This window comes from Equus asinus, chromosome 1, assembly GCF_041296235.1.
Source record: "Equus asinus isolate D_3611 breed Donkey chromosome 1, EquAss-T2T_v2, whole genome shotgun sequence".
Lineage (NCBI taxonomy): Eukaryota > Metazoa > Chordata > Mammalia > Perissodactyla > Equidae > Equus > Equus asinus.
In genome coordinates, this window is record NC_091790.1 from 145,346,167 (window position 1) to 145,367,684 (window position 21,518).

The window sequence follows — 21,518 nt, forward strand, 5'->3', positions numbered from 1 at the left end:
TAAAATGTGTTTCTTCCTTTAAGAAAATTACAATCAAATGTATTTTACATTGATGTATAAATGTTAAAAAAAACAGTTAATAAAAATAATAGCAATCCATTTAAACAAGTCAGTATGTTTTGAATGTCTATAAAATCCTCTCAACAAAACTGTGATCAGAAAATATGTCTTCTGTCAGCTACAGTGAAAGAATGTTAGGCTGGTCTGGAGAGCAGAAGGATTAGATTGCTTTCATGAGCTGTGTGGTTTTCTTCTTTTTAAATACACTTTTTATTTTAATTTTTGCTGAGGAAGATTCACCCTGAGCTAACATCTGTGCCAGTCTTCTTCTATTTTGTATGTGGATTGCTGCCACAGCATGGCCCATGATGGGTGGTGTGGGTCTGTGCCCAGGAACTGAACCCCAGGCTGCCAAAGCACAGAGCACTGAACTCAACCACTAGGCTTCAGGGCCAGCCCCTTGTGTGGTTTTCTTACATGTCCTCCCCACCCAGTTTGCAACCACTGCCATAACTGTGAAATGACTGATCAAAAGTGAATTTTTCTTGATATATTGCCTAAGTTCCCTGCTTTGCATTTCACAAGGATAAAAATAATTAAAATTTAAAGATTAGCAGAAAGTATGATGCTATTAATTAAAAAATGTATTCAGTAGTGCAATCACAATAAAACCTAGATTTGGAATCCAACAAATATATTGCTTTGCTCATTATTGTAAGAGAGGTTCTAAGGATGAAAGCAGATTTTGAGGGAGAGAGAGCGTAGAACGATGGTACGTGAAAAATCAAGGAATATGACACTATACAGCTTTTGTACTTTTTTTTTAAAAGGATGTGGAAAATAAAGGCATGAGCTCAGGACTTGATATTCTAAAGAGATAAGCATATGTAGATCATAGATGGAGTAAATAACTCAACAATCTTAGATATATAAAGAAATGAAATGTGTGTGGGGGGGTGGCAGGCGAAATAAGTGGGATTAAGAGGTAAAAACTTCCAATTATAAAACAAATAAGTCACAGGGGTGTAATGTACAGCATAGGGATATAGTAAATAATACTATAATAATTTTGTATGGTGATAAATCATAACTAGATTTATCGTGGTGATCATTTTGTAATGTATATAAATATCAAATCATTATGATGTACACCTGATACTAATAGGATATTGTATGTCAATAATACTTCAATAAAAAATGAGAGATTGCTGGGAAGATGGCTGCGTAGGAGGACTCTGAACTCATCTCCTCACATGGTCACAACAAATGTATAACTCCCCTCGGAACAATTACCCCTGAGAGAGAATCAGAAACTGGATAAAAGAACCTCCATGACAATTTACAGAACTGACTCAGGTGGAAGAGGCAGAAATTCCTTTCTGGAGAGGAAAACACTACATTCGAGCTGTGGTACTTCATGACCAGGAGTGATCTTAAAGTACAAAGCTTTTCCTGGAGGAGCAGGGGATCTGAGTGGGACAGCTTTGCCACAATAAGCAGCTTTTGAACTCAGCACAATTGAGATGAGTGTAATAACATCTGGCTTTGCTGGCTATTAAAAACAGTCAGCAAAGGATACCTCTAGAAAAACTATCAAATATAAGAGAAAGAAAAACCTGCTCTTCAAGGGCCCATGCACAAATTCCCCCATTTGGGAAAACAACACAAAATCACCAGAAAGAAAGGTGCACCATCCTTTGGTGAAAGAGACTCACTTGATAGGCTCTGGGCATATCTCAGGGAGTCAGGAGGTGGCTGGGCCCACCTCCCCAGTGACTGAGACATTGGCAGCAGCTGTTATTGTGACCTAGTACAGGTGTGCTGACATAGACACTGGCAGGTGCCATTGGAGTTCCTCCCCCGGCCTGTTAGTGCAGGGGTGTGCCTCACCCACTAGAGCACTGATTTAATCCAGCTCAGCCAGGGCAGGCAGCTCACCCTAAGGATTGGCCCCACCAACTGGGAAGCCCTGGGGTAACTTGTAGACGAGCATAGGCCAGGTGTGTGGGACCTCTGCAGCAGGGTGCGTGGGTCTGCCTCTGTGGTGCAAGGCATGTGCGAGGGGCAGGCCTGTGTTGGTAGAGTGTGTAGGTCCTCTTCATCAGGGCAAGTGGGTCCACTTCAGGGGGGCGCGGCATGTGCACGGGACAGGACTGTGTTGACTGGGTGCATAGGCCTGCGGACGGTGGGGCTTGTCAGCTGAGGCAGACTTGTGTTTCTCAAACAGCCACATGGGTGATCTGCCCCAACCTCCAAAGCATGAAACAATTGTGTGCTGCCACACCTGGGGCTGGCCCCACCCAGCTGTACTCCTGAGAGAGCTGACAAGAGCCTCGCAGGCCTGAGGCCTACAGCAGTTGTGAGCTCCTGAGCTTAGCAATGAGCCATGCTGGGGGCCTACTCACTTAACAGCAAAACAGCAGGAATGTGCTATTAGACCTTGCACCCAGCTGTGCTGGAGATCCCCCCACCCTATAAAGTGACTGAAGAGACCATAGCAGCTGCATGCAGCTGAGCCTTACCACCAGCCAGACCAGGGAGACAGCCTAGCCTCCCTGAGCACCTGCAGCAAGAGCAACCCTGCCACAACAGAAGGACACACATAGCCCACAGGGGGACACTCCTGGAACAATTGGAACTGGTGATGAGAGTGAAGCACATTACTGGGCATCACAAGGCATCTCTTACATAAGACCACTTCTCTAAGATCAGAAGACATAGCGGACTCCCCTAATACATAGATATAAGCACAGAGAAAGAGGCAAAATGAGGAGACAAAGGAATATGTCCCAAATAAGGGAAGAAGACAAATCCTCATAAAAATAATTAAAACAGAGATAAACAATCTACCTCAAAAAGAGTACAAACCAAGAGTCATAAGGATGCTCACTGATCTCAGGAGAAGAATGGATGAACACAGTGATAACTTCAACAAAGAATTGGGAAATATAAAAGAGAGCCAATCAGAACTGAAGAATACAATAATGGAAATGAAAAATTCTCTAGAGGGACTCAATAGCAGAGTAGATGATACAGAAGAAGGGATCTGCAAGGTAGATGAAAGACTAGAGGAAATCCCCAAGCTGAACAGAACAAAGAAAAATGAACTAAAAAGAATGAGGACAGTCTAAGGGAACTCTCAACACTAACATCATAGTACTAAACAGTTGAGTACTAAACATAAGGAGTATTAACATCCATATATATTTAAAGTGCTGAAAGGAAAAAACCTACAGCCAAGAATACTTTACTCAGCAAGGTGATAATTCAGAATGCAATGAGAGATAAAGAGTTTTCCAGAAAAGCAAAAACTAAAGGAGCTTATTAAATAAACCAGCCTTGCAAGAAATGTTAAGTGGACTTATTTAAGTGGAAAAGAAAAGACCACAAATAGGAGTAAGAAAATTATCAAAAAAAAAAAAAAAAAAAGACTGGTAAAGGCAAATATACAGTAAAGGTAGCAGATCAACCACCTATGAAGGTAATATGAAAGTCAGAAGACAAAAGTACTAAAATTATCTATTTCCATGATAAGAGGTTAATGGATACACACACACACACACACACACACAAGAGGTTAGATATGATATTAGAGGAGAGGAGTAAAGAGTAGAGCTTGTAGCAAGAAGTCAAACTTAAGAGACCATCAACTTAAATTAGATTGCTATTTACATAGGTTATTATATGTGAACCTCATGGTTCAACCAGAAACCTATAATAAATACACAGAAAATTAAGAGAAACAAACCTAAATATAATACTAAAGGAAGCCATCTAACCACAAGGGAAGAGAACAAGAGAAGAAGAAAGGAAGAGAGAAGAACTACTAAAACACCCAGAAAAAAAGGAAAAAATGGCAATAAGTACATACTTGTCAACAGCTGTCTTAAATGTCAATGAACTAAAAGCTCCAATCAAAAGACATAGTGTGGCTGATTGGATAAAAAAACAAGACCCATATATATGCTGCATACAGGAGATACACTTCAGACCTAAAGACACTCACATACTGAAAGGGAAGGGGTGGAAAAAGATACTCTATGCAAATGGCAAAGAAAAGAAAGCTGGGGTAGCAATATTTACATCAGACAAAATAGATTTTAAAACAAAAACTGTAACGAGAGACAAAGAAGGGCACTACATAATGATAGAGGGAACAATCCAAAAGAGGATATAACACATGTAAATATCTATGCACCCAACATTGGAGCACCTAAATATCTAAAGCAAATATTAACAGACATAAAAGGAGAAATAGACAGTAACACCTTAATAGTAGCAGACTTTAACACTTCACTTATATCAATGGATAGATCATCCAGATGGCTTTAGTGGAACTGCAGAATACACATTCTTTTCAGATGCACATGGAACATTCTCCAGGACAGATCACATATTAGGCCACAAAACAAGTCTCAATAAATTTAAGAAAATTGAAATAATATCAAACACCTTTTCTGACCACAATGGTGTGAAACTAGAAATCAACTACAAGAAGAAAATTAAAGGGGCTGGCCTGGTGGCATAATGGTTAGGTTCTCATGCTCCACTTTGGTGGCCCAGGGTTTGTGGGTTTGGATCCCTGGTGAAGACCTACACACCACTCATCATGCCATGCTGTAGTGCATCCTATATACAAAGTAGAGGAAGGTTGGCACAGATGTTAGCTCAGGGCCAATCTTCCTTCCAAAAAAAAAAAAAAGACAAGAAAATTAGAAAAGCCACAAATATGTGGAGATTAAACAAAATGCTACTGAACATCTAATAGATCAACAAAGAAATCACAGAAGAAATCCAAAAATACCTGAAGACGAATGAAAATGAAAATACAATATGCCAAAATTTATCAGACACAGCAAAAGCAGTACTAAGAGGGAGGTTTAAGCAATACAGGCCTACTTCAACAAACAAGAAAAATCTCAAATAAACAATCTAACCAGAAAAAGAAGAACAAACAAAGCCCAAAATCAGTAGAAGGAAGGAAATAAAAAAAGCCAGAGCAGAAATAAATGAAATAGAGACTAAAAACAAAAAGAAAAAATCAGTGAAACTAAGAGCTGGTTCTTTGAAAAGATAAACAAAATTGACAAGTTTTTAACTAGGCTCACCAAGGAAAAAAGAGGGAAGACTCAAATAAATAAAATCAGAAATGAAAGAGGAGAAATTACAATGGACACCTCAGAAATACGAAAGATTATAAGACAATACTCTGAAAAGCTATGTGCCAACAAATTGGATAATCTAGAAGAAATGGATAAATTCTTAGAATTATACAACTTCCAAAACTGAATCAAGAAGAAATAGAGAATTTGAATAGACCAATCATGAGTAAGGAGATCAAAACAGTAATCAAAAACCTCCCAAAAAATAAAAGTCCAGGACCAGATGGCTTCTCCGGTGAATTCTACAAAACATTCAAAGAGGACTTATTACCTATCCTTCGCAAATTATTCCAAAAAAGCGAAGAGGAGTGGAAGCTTCCTAATGCATTCTACAAGGTCAGTGTTACCCTGACACCAAAACCAGACAAGGACAACAACAAAAAAAGAAAATTACAGGCCAATATCACTGATGAACATCAATGCAAAAATCCTCAACAAAATACTAGCAAATCAAATACAATAATACATTAGAAAGATCATACACCAGGTTCAACATCCGCAAATTAATCAATGTGATACACCACATTAACAAAATGAAGAATAAAAATCACATGATCATCTGAATAGATGCAGAGAAAGCATTCAACAAGATAGAGCATCCATTTATGATAAAAGCTCTGAATAAAGTGGGTATACAAGAAAGGTAACTCAACATAGTCAAGGCCATAAACAATAAACCCACAGCTAAGGTCATACTCATTGGAGAAAAACTGAAAGCTATCGCTTTAAGAATAAGCACCAGACGGGGCCTGCCCAATACTGCAGTGGTTAAGTTTGCACGTTCTGCTTCAGCGGCCTGGGGTTCACCAGTTTGCATCCCGGTATGGATCTATGCACCACTTTTCAAGCCATGTTGTGGCAGGCGTCCCACATATAAAGTAGAGGAAGATGGGCTCAGGGCCAGTCTTCCTCAGCAGAAAGAGGAGGATTGGTGGTACATGTTAGCTCAGGGCTAATCTTCCTCAAAAAAAAAAAAAAAAAGAATTGGAACCAGAGAAGGGTGCCCACTTTTACCACTCATTTAATATAGTATTGGAAGACCTAATCAGAGTAATCAGGCGAGAAAAAGAAATAAAAGGAATCCAAATTGGAAAGGAAGAAGTGAGACTATCACTTTTTGCAGATGACATGATTTTATATACAGAAAACCCTAAAGAATCCAACAAAAAGGAATTAGAAATAATAATGAATACAGTAAAGTTGCTGGGTACAAAATCAGCATAAAAAATCAGTTGCATTTTGGGGCCCGCCTGGTGGCGCAGCGGTTAAGTGCGCACGCTCCACTTTGGCGGCCCAGGGTTCACCGGTTCGGATCCTGGGGTGCGGACATGGCACCGCTTGACTAGGCCATGCTGTGGCAGGCGTCCCACATATAAAGTAGAGGAAGATGGGCATGGATGTTAGCTCAAGACCAGACTTTCTCAGCAAAAAAAGAGGAGGATTTGCAGCAGTTAGCTCAGGGCTAATCTTCCTCAATAACAAAACAAAACGAAAAACCCCTCGTATCTCCACTCTAGAATTTGATGCACTATATGCTTTTTATTATTAGGGTATTACCTCACTAATGTGGATGTTGATGTCAGTAGACAAGCATTAAGATCACTTTAAAAAGTCAGTGATTCCGTCATGGAGGCCCCATGTACACATTTACAGGATGAGTTTGAGGCATAATATTTCATTCTGTAGACTGGGTTATAGTTCCCATCATATGTAGATTAAAAGTATGTACTATACTTTGAAAATTTGACCGGAAGTGAAAAACAGATGCTGTTGAAAACTGGTGGATGACTCAATAAGCACGTCTAGTGATGATGGAAGATTCGTGTAAATAATGGAGAATTGAGCATAATTGTTTCTCGAAACCTTAGATTAGAAAAGATCAATACTTTAAAAGAAACCTAGTCTTTTAGAAATGTAATTTTAAATATAGACATGTAATTAATGTATTAAATATTATAAGTAGGTCTTGACCCCTTCTACAAGTTTATCTATTTAATTTTTAAACATATCCCTGAGAAAAATGAAGTAAGATTTTTTGGGGTGCAGGGTCTTCTTGCATGCAAGCATGTAAAGTAATTGGAATTAGGCGTTCACGTGCATGTGAAAATTTACATGCACCTAAACTTAGAGAATTCAAAGTCTAAGGCAGGAGTGCTTAAGCCTGGGAGGATATTAGGGAGTTTGCTAATTCCCTGTAACATGTGAAACAAATTTTGAGTGTGTGTCCATATGTGCATTTCTCTGGGGCGAGGACACTACATAGTTCTTTTTCAAAAGTATTTTAATCTTTAACATGGTTAGAACCAGTGCTCCAAAGTACCATAAGCTAAGGGATGTGGCCACTAGGCATCCTGGTTTCTCCTGAAGGGAGGAAGAAAAAAGTGAGGATAAAATGGCTTGGACTCTGGAATCCAATGTGGCTATAGAGCGTATCTCCTTCAGAGTTAGAGTCCAAATAAATATTCAAAGAGCATGATCCTGAGAGAGATTAAAATCTATGTTGTGGGGAGGCACTGTGATGTAGTAAAAGAAATTTCTAGGAAATGGTGACTGTTGAAGAGAGGTGAAACTGAGCAAAAACATTATACTGGGTTCCATTTAAATTATTAGATCATTGAAATTTTCAGAAACATTAACTTGAAATGTAAGGATCAAATACACATTAGACACCAAAAAGGAACTTTTCTTCAAAGCATAATGTGGTAAATGACTTTTATCCATAAACAGATGAAGGTAAGCATGTGTACACTTGCTTGTGTGTGGATGAAGTCTAAGCATGCCTCTAATTTTTTAATACAAAGAAAATCCTTTACGTGAGTGTGCACAAGGGTGGTCTTGATGGAGGAGGAGAATGGTAACAAAACTTTGGGTCAGGATATTTGCAGGTAATGTAGTGTGAAGACCGGTTTGATGATGTTTATGATAGTGGTGTAGAGAAAATGAGGATCCTAAAAAAGTGTGATTTAATAGGGCAAAGGAGCTACTGTGAACATCTAGAAGGAAACTGGTTGGAGGAGTTTACTTTTAAAGAAAAACGAAAGAAAGAAGAGAAAAAAGGCAATTGGAGGTTTCAGGGTGGAGAATAGTAGATTGCCACTAGATCTTGTCCCCGAAGAGACGCAGACTCGTACAGGAAGACGTAATTAAAGAGGAGACTAGACTCTCCGAAGGATTACATTGCATAAAGAACAGAGGGAGGTGGGAGAATGTTCCAGGCTAGGAGTTCTGAAGAGACATCACAGCCGTTTGTATTGCTTAAAACTTGATTGAAGATATTTTTGTGACAATTGGGAAAATTTGATAATGACCTGGAACGTTGGATAATGGATTTGGGTTAATGATGATTTCTTAGGCGTGCTGATGGTGGTGCAGGAAAAACTTTTTCATTTTGTGAAGACACAATTCTGAGGGATTTAGAGGTAAAGTGTCAAGATGTATGTCCCCTATTTTCAAAAGTTTTGGCAAAAAGAAGTATGTATTAATGTAGAGAGAGAGAGGGAGCAGTTGTGTACCATTTGCAGGTCCTTGAAGGCAAAGGTATATGGGTGTTTGTTATACTCTTCTGTCAAATTCTACTGGCTTTGAACGTTTTAAAATAAAAAAAATCCACATAAATAGATAACGTCACCCTACACAAACAAGCAAAAAAGAAACAAAGAACAGGTAGGTGTCAAGGAAACAGTATGGTGAGCTCATATATTTATAATTGCTTCTCCTAGTGACCACATTATAATAGCAATGAAGAAACACAAAGGGGGGTAAGCTCACAAAAATGAAGTGACTGTGAGGAATGTATTTGCATTGTACTTATTTCCATAGATTTCTAGAATCAGCATGTATATGGAAAAAGGGTACTTGATGAAGTATAGAGAAGTAAGTCACACCTAGAACATGCATGAAGGGTTACAGGTCAGGAGAGGCCACTGGTCAGTAAGTTCTATTATATTCCCAGAGCTCTCCATTAATAATTCTAGTGTTGCATTAATTAAATGTAAACAGAAAATCATGAATCACGACATCTTTGACAAGTGCTTGCAAAATAAAAGAGAAGGTCCAAATTAAACAAATTTAAAAAATTACTCCAGAGTACAAGAAAATTCATAAAACAAAAGATTAAAAACAAATAAGCAAGGCAAAAAAGGAAACAAATCTCCAAACTCTAATATGTCTTCTTAGAGAGATTCAAGGAGAATTGCATCCATAAAGCAAGAACAGAATGGAATGAGAAGAAACATTCAAAAGAACAAGAGCCCTTAAAAGTTAAAAACATAATTGCCAAATATATTAATATTAATGTTGAAAGACTCGATAAAATTATCCAGGAAGTAAAACAAAAACTCAGAACACGTAAGAGAAAAAAGTTGAAGAAATAGGCAGTCAACCCAAGGGGTCCAGCAGATCAATAACTGGTATCCCATAAAGAGAAAAGAGATGGGAAAATACTATCAAAGAGACACTAACATTACTACTAATGGTAATCATACAACTGAGAATACCAATATTACAACTAATGATAACAGTAATAATATAATGCCCTGCTATTTTACTTAACTGTATTAAGTAATTAAATTCTCGTATCAGACGAGTTATAAACCATTCCCGGGGGCTGATGCTAGCTTGGTTGTACTTATGACACCAGAGGCTATGCTCCTAACCATTCCTGAAGAGCATCAGTCTTCAAGTTGACAGGACCCACCAAGTGCTTCAGTCGGTTATTGAAAAACGTCCAACAAGAGGACAGAAAATAAGCAAAACTTCATAACAGGAAGGAAAAGTAACAAATCTAAAAGTTTCTGAAGAGGGAAAAGAATATCAACAATAGCTGGTTATCTAAAAGGGAAAAAATATTCAGATAGGTATTATACTTCTCAACACTAACCCTAATTTAGAAGACAATGTTCAAAGTTCTGAGGGAAAAAATGGAGCTCAAACTAGAATTCTATACTCAGTCAAAATGTTATACCTGTCTAAGGGAAAATAAAGATATTTTTATGCATCCAAGGACTGTTTTCCTTATTCTTTCTTAGGGAGTGTCGTTAGAATGTATTCCAGCAATATTTGGGTATGATATATCTGACAAAGAACTACAGCTAAAGATTTGAAGAATTTTTACAACTCAGTAATAAGATAACGAACCCAATTAAAAATGATCAAAAAATATTTAAAAAGGTACTTCAGAAGAAAAAATCTTCAAATGACCAATAAACACAGAAAAAGGTTTCAAATATCATTAGTCATTAGAGAAATGCAGAATAAAATCACAATGATGTGTTACTACACACCCTTTGGAATGTCTAAAATTAGAAGGGTAATAATACCAAGTTTTGGCAAGGTGGTAGAGTTGTTAGAACTCTCATATTTACTAATAGGATTGGAAAATGGTACAAGTACTTTGGAAAGCAGTTTGTCAACTTTGTACAAAAAACCGTACAATCCAGCAAGTCCAGTTCTAGGTTTTTAACCAAGACAAGTGAAAACCTATGCCCACGCAAAGATTTGTCTACGAATGTTTATTGCAGCATTATTCATAATGGTCCCCCAAATGGAAACATTAAGAGGTGAAATGAATAAACAAATTGAAATATAGCCATATAATGGAGCAAAGTACTGATACACTAACAACACGGTTGAATCTCAAAAACATTATACTAAGGGAAAGCAGCCAGACACAAAAGGATCCATATGTGTCATTCCATTTACGTGAAATTATAGAAAAGGAAGCTCTAATCTGTAGTAAAAAAAATAAAAGAGGGGGGCGGAGGGAGGACAAAAGTGGTGATTAGGCTCACGTGTGAGGGGAGGGACTATAATTAGTTTTCGGGTGGTGAACATGATGTAATCTACACAGAATTCGAAATGTATTACAATGTACATCCAAAAATAAACAAATAAATGGAAAAAATATAAAATTAAAAAAAGGGAATAAAGAAAAGAAAGTAGTTCTCTCTGGCTGGGATTAAATGGCGACGTGCATAAGGGAATTTTTCTGGATGATAGAAATCTTCATGTTGGTGGTGGTATACATTTGTCAGCTATATATGTTTTCAGAATTCGGAGTGATGCAATTGGAAGGTAGGAAGAGGCAAGGAAGAATTTTTTCTCTAGAGCCTTTAGAGGGAGCATGGCCCTGCCAACACCTTGATTTCAGACTTGTAGCCTCCAGAAGTGTAGAGAATAAATATCTATTATTTGAAGCCACCTAATTACAGCAGCCCTGGAAAACTAATACAGTAATCATATTTTTAAAAACAGGTATGAAAATAACCACAAGAAGAACCAAAACCAGTTAAAAGTTGTTGCTTTTGGGGAGAGAATTTGTGAGAGGGAAGAGAGAAGAGATTTCCCTTGCCTTTTTTTTTTTTTTAATAAAACCATCTATATTTGATTTAACACTTACATGTATTACTGAATTAGAAATTTTTAAAAGAGTAACTAAGTTAAAAAGTTTCCAGGGTCGAATATAAGTGAGCAGATAATTAGGTAGGAGTATACATGATTCAAAATAGGACAGCTTCCATCTGAACATAAAGATTTGAACTTCTAATAGGGCTGAGTATCCCAAAGGGCACAATGGTATAAGCTGATTAGTCTAGTGAAAGATTCAATAACTAAGTTAAATTACTCTAATTTATCTAAAGACTCTCTCATTTTGCAATAATAAAAAGAACTTTGACCTCAAAGTATGTGACTAAGTGTAAGATGTGCTAATGTCTTCTCTCTGAGGGATTAATGAGAGGCCAAAGGTTCGGCAAGGATTTTCCTTCTCCATGATTCAGGCTATTGTGGAGGAAAAAGAAAGAACTGGAGATAAGAGCAGGGCGCCTTGTGTTTGAGGACGCACAAGGGGAATCATCCCAATTAAGACCCTTGGTGCCTTTGCTGGTTCCAAAAAAGCCTGTAGAGAGTGTAGCCTCCTTTCTATAAATTTCCTCACCTCGGTTTGCTCTGCCTCAGGATGTTGCCATGTTCTCAAAAACATCACAAACCCAAATCAGTTTAACATTGCTTTACTTTAAGCAGGAAATAGATGACTATAGATCTAGATAGATATATAGATATAGATACAGATGTACCTCTCTCTGTATGTATATATGCATGTGTATATACATATATATACCAGGAACCACCACAGATACTGATTCCACAGGATGAGCACCGCGATTCTGCATTTAAAGAAAATTCCTATCTCTAAATTCATAAAAGGGACAGGCTGATTCTTTGTCTCTAGTCTTAAACCATGCACAAGTAACCACAGAATAGATATTAATTCAGCCCTAGTCCACCAGTCCTGCCACTCCATGCCACATGGCATTCTTTGAAAAATCAGCCAATCCCTGAACTGCTGGCTTCCTCTAAATGTGACATAAATTGGGCTCTTCGCTTTGTTCAGAGAGATTGTGTTCTGTCAGCACAGTTTCCCCTTAGCAAGTAAGAAATTCAACTTTCTATTAGATATATTGGATGGTAGTCTCTTTCCTTGACACTTGTCAAATGATTCTTAAGGTTTTATTTATACAAAGTCATATTTTTTCCATAGCTGAAATATAGCACAGAATCACTGTGGCAAAATAGTAATCCTAGCCAAGCCAGTCTTCCTTTCCTGACTCTAATTCAATGGACTTTATACTCCAACATGATGGCTGCCCTGGGCTGGTCTTGGCACCTGCCTCGTTACGCGGCAAAACTTTTATTGGTGCATGGAGAAATGAGAGATACAAGGACAATATTCATAAATCAGTTCAGGTGTATTGAAGTAAATAAAAATGATCCCTGGAGTGTATAGTATATGGGGTTATCCTCTGGAATAATTCTATGAAACCATCACATTTACAGGGTATTTAAAGTTAATCATTGTAATACAAAATTCATAAGATTTATTGAAAGAAAATGTTCCACATTTAAAGCATAACTGAAAATTGTGCAGTCTAGTAAATAGAAATAAAGTATCCTTAGAAGCATATTAGAAAAATTGAACTTCATCAAAATTAAACTTTTTGCTCTGTGAAAGTGTCTGTTCAGATGAAAAGACAAACCACAGATAAGGAGAGAATACATATCTGACAAAGGGCTTGTATCTAGAATATATAAATTACTTTCAGAATTTAGTATAAAAAATCAATTTATTTAGAAAATGGGCAAAGATAGGAACAAATGTCTCACCAAAGAGGATATAAAGATGGCAAATAACCACATGAAAAGATGCTCATCAGCAGCCATTAGAGACATTCATATTAAGACCACAATGAGATATCACTGCACACCTGTCAGAAGGACAAATGGTGATAACACCAAGGACTGGTGAGATCGCAGAGTGACTGGATCACTCATACATTGCTGGGGGAGTGTATCAATGACACAGACACTCTGGAAAATAGTTTGGCAATTCCTTCAACTAAAAATGGACTTACAATACTGCCCAGCCATTGTACTTATGGGCATATATCTCATGGAAGTCAAAACTTATTTTCACACAGAAATTTGTACATGAATGTTTGTAGTAGCTGTAATAGTCAAACACTGGAAACTACCCAAACGTCTTTGAGTGGCTGAGTGGTTAAACATCCCCATGGAATACTAATTTGCAATAAAAAGAACTGGACTGTTGATATATACAACAACTTGTATGAACTTCGAGGAAATTATGCTAAGTGAAAAAAGCCAATCTCAGAAGGTTACATACTGCATGGTTCTACTTACATAAGATTTGTTAAATAACATAATTATAGAAAGGGAGAACAGGTTAGTAGTTGCCAGGGGTTAGGGATGGGAAGGTGGATGTGGCTATAAAGAGGTAGCATAAGGGATTTTCGTGATGACAGAACTGTTTTATATTTTGACTGTGGTAGTCAATACATGAACCTATACATGTGATAAAATTGCATAAAACTAAACATACTTACACAAAAGAGTGTATGCATAACTTTTGAAATCTAAATAAGCTCTATGGTTTGTTCCGATGTCAATAGCATGGTTTTCATATTGTGCTGAAGATACATACGATGTTAACTTGGGGTGGGCTGAGTGAAGGGTGTACAGAATCTTCCTGTACCTTTTTTTGCAACTTCCTGTGATTCTATAATTATTTCAAAATAAGAAGTTAAAAAAATATTAGTAATGTAGTTTGTTTCAAAGTCTGAGAAGTCATTTACAATTCTTGGAAGTTAATTCAACCATGTTTAAAATGTGTTTGCTTTGGGCAGTTTGATGATTCAGTAGTTTAAAAAAATAACTCATTTCCTCTGTCAAATAATACAGTTCCAAAAGAAGTATAAGATAGAAATCAGCTGGTAGAGATCTTATGACATAAGTCAAATATTTTACAAAACTAATTTTTTAAAATACACAACCCAACGTAATATTATAAAATGTTATTATTTTGTCTATTCAAAACCTTAAAAAAAATCTTTTGATTTAGACATGCTGGTTACCAAATATCTTCTGGGAAGTATTGCTCTTTATTAGGAGACTATCTCTTTGCCAGTTTTAAAATTCACATATTTTATTTTTTGCTTGATTTTTATTCCAGTTTAGTTTTTAGAAGACAGTTTTTTAAAAAATGTGGTTGTTATTGAAATCTAAACAGCAGGGAAACACTGCCCTAGTGCATGTAAACTATAATTCTCTAGTAAAATGTTTGATTAACATCTCAGAAATACATCTGTTATAATGAGCAGGGTACAGCTGTGTTTAAATTTTATTTTTATGCACATGAAGTTCTGTTGAAAGGAAGACAATAATGTTGGTTCCTGTCACACAGAAAGTGTGTTCAAGCGGCACACATATTCCTACTTTTCCTCATGTTTTTGGTTAGAATTTCTAAATGCTTGGCTTTTCTTGGGCCAAATCAAAATTGGCTTGAAAAAGTTCATCCTGGCTGATTTTCTAGTGCTGCCTTGAGTTTCAGTGTGGCAAATGGAATTCATTTCTACTTCACAATTAAAATGTTACAGTTCAGGAATTGATTAAAAAGAAAACACAGCCATGTCCCAGGGAATTCCTTGAGCCTAGTTTTTATGTTTTGTTTTTTCCAAGATTTGATCGAATTTGTGTCTAAATACGAAATTGTTTCCTATTTATAAAAAATTTTCTAATTCTGAAGATATTAGGGGGTCCTGTTTTGAACTATTAACTTATTTTCCGAAGAAATTTCGCAGTCCCATTGTTTCGTAGGTCTGATCATGGTCCTCATGCTTCCTACCTGAAAGCATCAGTAACCATCAAAATGACAGCTTCTAGCTTAGTTTTCCCTGTAATCCACTCACTAGAAGCCATGACATGGCTTCTGTTTCCTCTCAGAGAATGCTGGATACCAAAGGCTAGCAAGCCCACTGATAAACCTTTGTGTTCTTTTGTCCCTCTTATTCAAAGGATTTTCTCCTCTGAGTGATCTGTGGGTGCTAAACTTGTGTACCATATTTGATTGTAACTCAACCAGTATATTTAAAACATGCCTAGTCATCTTGAACACATAGAATAAGACTTATTTCTATAATGTAGTAAAACTACTAAATTTACCTTTCTTGTTAATATTCCAAGCAACATGCAGATTGATATATTCACATGTGCCTCCAGCCAAAAAAGAAGTTCCAGCCTAAATCTTCAAAAGAAATCTCATGAATTTTAATTGTACTTTCCACTAACATGTAATTAGCTTTCTTAATATTTTGTATTCTGCAGCTGAAAGTGTACATGATTATGGATTTGCTATAGGGAGACGTGTGTTTTCACACAGATGAACTACATGGCCAAGATGCCTTCACATGTATTGTTCAATGTATGTTAGAACCAGATGCATTTAGTTGGAAAGTGCAGTTATCTGACAGCTTTGACAATTTCTTGGAATTTATTTAATGGCTTAACTCTGGGTCTTCAAAGTTGTTATGTAAACATGGTAAATGTATGCGGTAGACTCAGCAGCATCTATTCCTGTGTCATGAGGACAGCCGTCAGTAGAAGCAGCAGGATCCTTTTCATTGACAAATCTAGAGACTTAACCACTTAATCACCACACTGAATGGTGCTTCACCCCAGTAACATGGAACATGACTTCAGGTGTTAACTAGCGTACTTTTTTTTAACGGTTATATATTTATCTTAACATTTATTACCATACAACTAAACTTTAAACACACGATTTCACATATATTATTGCATAAGGTGAGTAAAGTAAAAAAATGCAAGTTTATTTAAAGGAAAAATTATGAAAAGAAAACTATATAACCTTATGTTAAGGTTAGGTGAACACAGCAAAAACTTTGAAGGAGTTTTTTTTGAGTGAGTGAATTTTGTGAAACGGTGTTTAAGGTTTGGAGGACAGTGTTAGTACCAGAACACTGGGAGGGGCAGACGAAAACAGGAAATTTACTAACACTAATTATGATAGGCAGATGTTCACCAATTGTTATCCCATTTAAACTTCTTCAAACCTATGACGTTGGTCTGTTTTCCACAATTTGCGGGTGACAAAATCTCAAGTGAGCAGTGTAGCAACAATTTGAACACAGGTCTCTCTGCTTCCAAAGCCCATAAACTTCTCTCCTCAAGGTAAGAGAAAATAGAGCATAAGGCCAAATAGACATTTGGGGAGCTGTGTTTGATTTCTGGGTCTAACTCTGACTGAAAGGACTATTAATAAATTGTTGTCGGTTATTTTTCATCTTTTATGGGCCCAAAAACTGACCACTTACAGTTTGTTTTGCAAGTGCCACAAGCTAATGCCTGTAATACGGGTAGAGCTTTTCCAGTCAGAAGTAAAGGCAGATTATTAAATTATTATTTTCTAAATTTTAATCTAGCTCAGTGGTTCATCAGATCAAAATCTATGTAGAAAAAAAGTAAAATGAGTGTTTATGGGCAATGTCATTCTAACTTTATTCTGTTTAAAGTACATAGTCTTTTTTTTAATCAACACTATTGTTCTTTGAACTTAATTATGAGAATTGTATTGGGGAAGGTTCACCTAATAAGAACAAATCACAGAAACCTGGTAACAAGTAGAAAGTCCAATGAGGAAAAGCAGTATCAATTTTAAAAACAGCTCTTTTAAGAATGGCTAATTTAAAACTAATCTTTATTACTTCTCTCACAAAAGAATCATACATGTCTAGTGCAACTGAGAGTTAATTTTTCAAGATAGTCATTGTAGGCAATACATAGCAGTCAGAGTGAGGTATTCTTTTCCCTCAGGCCTCCAACACACACCGCTCCACACACACCCGCACACCCGCATGTGCGCCACACACATACACACACCACTCCATACACAACTGGCACATGCACACACCACTTCAAACACCACATATACACAATTCACACATGTACCACACACACCACTTGCACAACACAAATGTGCATACCACTCCACATGAACCCACACATTCTCACACACACCACACACACACTCTCACACCACCACCATACATACACACATGCCCACACAGTCACGCCTTAGAAACCTGGAAATGAGGGGAATAAGATTGCCTATTAAGATTTATAATATTTAACCCACGCTTAAAGGTTCAAGGTTGAGATATGCTACATTGCCATAAAGCCCTGTTTCTAAAATGTACCAGACTGTAAGAATCATACGGGGCACTTAATAAAAATACAGTCTGGGCCCTGCCTCAAATTCTGAACAGAATCTGCAGGGAGGGGCCTGAAATCTGTGTATTTAATATGCCTCCCCTTTGAGAGAAGGTGGTTCCCTCGTTAAGACTTGTTTAACATGAGTGAGGCAGGGTTCGATTTACCTGACACTGATGAAGCTTAAGCTTCAGGACCCCCACTTGCCAGGCTCCTCTCAAGGCCCTCCATATTCTTCTCTGGGGAGGCAAGAGGAGGCAATGGCTTCTGGCCCAACCTTGCGGGTAAGGAGTCCCTTCTAAGCCAGGCGAGGCCTCCACTACCAGCACTACCTCCACTTGTGCAGGCCCAGCAGCAACTTGGTGCTGGGGGACCTGGAAATATTCTGGCACTAAGTTTGACCCCAAGGGAAAGATCTGGACCAGAGGCTAGGAGACTCCGATGAGCCAGGTTCATGACTGTCTTGTCCACTTCCTGCCCCCAGGATTGCGCCGGCAGGGGTGAGTAGGGAAATGGGTCAGGGGCTGATGTTCTGTTGGAGCAGCTGCAGCAGCAGGGGGCCTTGGGAGAGCCAGCGAGATCAAAGGGCTGAGGTTCTCCAAGGGACTCCCCCACATTTGTCCCCTACCGCCTAAGCAAGAAACCAGGGAGGAAGATACAGATGTGGCATTACAATGACAGCTTGAGGAACTAAAATAAACTTTTCTAAACCTCTATGATAAAAAACGAAATTTTGAGGTGCTGTGCTAAAGGAAAGACTGAAATATCTTTTTATTCTCTCTGTAGAAAATAATATCGCAACATTATAGTCATATGAAAAAGGAATCAAAAACACGGGAAAAATATTAAATGGTGAATTAGGCAGTTAGTAAATAGTAATAAGAATATACCATTTTTCTAGATTTGTGATGCTTTTGATATTTACTGGCTTTCTAAATTTGTAAATGTTTGTGATTTGCTTTGTTATTCTAAATAAATAATAAATTTTATACCTAATTTTATATTCTTTTTTTTTTCTCTGAGGGATCTCCAAATTATGTAAACTCCAGTACTAACCAAACCTGGATCTATCCAAAGAACTATAGAAAAGAATAATCACACAATCCTTGCCAGATTCCATCAAAGAACTCTGTCCAGGGGAGATGCTGCCTTGCCCAGCTTATGGAAGATTCCTGGTTGCTTCTCAGAAATATCAGTTGTACAGAATGAAGCCTGTGTCTGTCGATCAGAATCAGATTCCACTAAATAACCAAATCATATTCCGTGTTCACCCAGCCACTGCTTGATGATTTGGCTTTCCAGGTAGTTTTCCTAAGAATTAGGAAATTGGGACACCAGGTTAAAATGAAAAACTGTTAGGAAGCAAGGATTCCTTTTTCATTGTTCTTCTCATTAGGTGACTCAGCGATGAGTCCCTAAGAATGGTTTTACAGTTCAGAGGTCCCGAGATTTGGCTGCATGGACTTTATCATAGCACCAAAAATGATTAGATTCTTAGAAATTATTTTTTAAGATAATGATTTATGCTGTCAGTTCCCTCTCTGAATTTTATTTCATGTCAGTTTTTGAGAGAGAGAGATTGATGGTAGTTATTCTAGAGATGCTAAAGTTTAAACTTTTTTTTTTACCAAACTAAATATAATTGCTACTTCAATTGGAATAATAATCTGAAGACCCTAGGCTTTGTAAAACTTTTGTCACTGTACTGGGTGATATGGTGGCTCCTTTGTGATCAAAGTGCTTGTTGTTTCAACTGCTGGGGGCTCCCATCTGAGTACCTCTCAGGACATTGCCCTCTGCTAAAGGGAGCTGCTTCACCCAAGTTTGCAAACTCTTACCAAGGGTAGACCATGTGCAATGACTGGTGGATGCCGGGAAGGGAGTCGTAGAGGCTCAGCCTTCTTACCTCATCCAGGACAACTTTGAAAGTCTGTTCCATTTCCATCGCACCCCGTGGGATCCGGTAAAGCTGCTGTTGCATGGAAGTTCAACGTCTGCCTGGTCCTGCTTCTCTCACTCCCTTAAAGGGAATTCATCTGCAGAGCAGCCCCCAATAAGATTACAGCATACAGATTTCTATCCTTTGTCTCTTTCTTGGGGCCCTTCACCCAAAGCAGTCATGTATGCCTATTATTTTTTGCTTTGAAATATGAGTTGCCAATTAAATTAATAGAGTTGAGCTTCTGATTTTCATCTTGTCTTTAGTAGTGGTGCCAACAAAATAATATGTCCCATTCATGATCAATGGCCAAAAAACTGCTAATCTGAAATCTATTTACATCATCCTTTATAGGCTTAAAATATATACTTACGGGCACTAATGAATTCATGATGAGTGGGATCATCCATGATATTAAATGCTAAAAGTGACATATTACCAAGTTTCTTGATGGTCTGTTTAGTGCCTTTTATATTCCATTTAGAAATTCTAGTTGAGGCCTTAAGACACCATGAGAAATGTAACTCAAGGGACATTATATTTCAGTGTTCTCGTTATCTAAAAACCATGAGTACCTCCTGTGGAAACAGACTGATGATCTAGGTGGTGATGGTTTTTGCGGTTGTGAGATGTCTGATATCTCTGTGAGGAATTATATGATTAAAAAAAATCTATGAATTCTCCCTACATTTGAATTAAGGAAATCATGAGAGAAATAACATTTCTATGGTTTTGTAAATAAAATTCCAGGTTGCTTCTGCCTCATAGGCTAAGGAAACATGTGCAAACAAAGCATTGTGCTGTCTCCGCCTGCGGCGTAGATCACTGTAGCCAATTTCCTGTTACCTCTCTTACGTCAAACTGACTTAGGGCTTTTTGCCAAAGACTCCGTTGTTGATAAAAGTGAGAATAATGACATTTCTCTTTAAGTGGATTGCATTGTCAACATCTGCTATTGCTTATTTTAATTTGTGAAAATCATAACCAGTCCTTTGTATATATGACAGTTGAGAAATATGGTAAATCGGACTTCCTTTTTTACTTATGATACCATTTACAGACCAGAAACAAAGGCTTATGAAACACAATTCTGAGGTCAAAATTCTCTCAAATGCTTTTGGAGAGGGGGCAGAAACTCATTTTTATTTAAAGGTAAGGGCCGTTCAAACCTTGACTAAAACCAAATTTTTCTTATTTCAAAAGAATGTTTTTAAGGAAGCAGTAGTAAACCTCTTTAGTTCTTGCTTTGTTTTATGAAAAACTGTAATTATTTAATGAAAGTATATTGATAGAATTTTTGTGGACTACTTAGACAAAAAAGTTCAAACAATATAAAATATATTTCTCTTATTAAATGAGGATATACTGATGAGATATGGAATTATAATTGGACTAAGAGCCTACAAGGTACTTTAAAAATTCAATTTTCTCTAGTTTTGCATGACATGAGGATATCTATTATCCAAAGAAATGTGATAAAATTATTAAAACGCAGTTATTATAGTATCCAAAGCACTAAAATGTCAAAGTAATTGAAATCACATAGTGCTCTGAAGGAAAAAAAGAGATGTTTGGATTTTAACACAGATTGTTGTCTTGCAGGAAAAAGTCTCCCCTCTCTCCCCTCCCCAACCCTTCTCTCTCTCTGTCCCATCCCCCCCACCCCACCCTGTCTCACACACTCAAGATTCTATATCCCCCATGATGTGTGGTGCACTTTAAGGATAGTTTCCAGTCCATCAAAAGTATGGCAAACCCTGAAAATCATGTCACATGAGATGAGCTTTGTTTAGGAAATTCATTCTCAGACAAGCCTTCCCTTCTCTTGTGCTGTG